This window comes from Penaeus monodon, chromosome 15 (genome assembly GCF_015228065.2).
Source record: "Penaeus monodon isolate SGIC_2016 chromosome 15, NSTDA_Pmon_1, whole genome shotgun sequence".
Lineage (NCBI taxonomy): Eukaryota > Metazoa > Arthropoda > Malacostraca > Decapoda > Penaeidae > Penaeus > Penaeus monodon.
The window spans coordinates 24135941-24136498 of record NC_051400.1 but is presented as its reverse complement, the minus strand read 5'-3'; the positions used below and the strand labels follow the sequence as shown (position 1 = coordinate 24136498).

Genomic DNA, 558 nt, shown 5'->3' with positions numbered 1-558 from the left:
GTACAATCAATATTATTACTGTTCCTCTTCAAGGTTTAATCGTTTTGACACTGGTGCACAACATATGCTTGCAACACACCTCTCGGTTACAGCCACCCCTGTTCTATTCTCCCCATTTCATATCAAAGTTAATAATGCCGTTAGTGTTTTCTGTTATTATAAATAACTTGCCATTTCCCTGTTTCCTCTTGATTCCTCCTACGCGTTTTGTCTAACTAAATCTCATTCAAAAATCTAGTATCGAGATTTACTATGTATTATGAGCTTTCACGAGAAAATTATTATTCAGGCATTCTCGTAATTAGTTTCCGATCACGTGGCATTTCCGGAAAAAAATATTCAATTCAAAATTCCATTCAAACATCTTATCAAAAAAGGTTAATTTAAGTGATATACCAATCTAGTAACATGTTTATAGAAGTTTCAATTCGATTGCCGCAGTTATAAAAAACAGGCGTCTATCCCATAAAAAGTGTTCATTCAAGTGCCCATCTGAGCGGCCAATACACGTGGATCTAAAAGTCACGTTGCAAGAGCGAGCATTTCGGCCCTCGAGTA

The 558-nt window shown here is 36.4% G+C and overlaps 1 protein-coding gene across 1 annotated transcript in view; it reads right to left on the bottom strand.

Moving 5' to 3' along the window:
• LOC119581828 overlaps positions 1 to 558 on the bottom strand; it is a gene marked incomplete in the record, with an annotated part of 163301 nt that overhangs the window by 136020 nt on the left and 26723 nt on the right.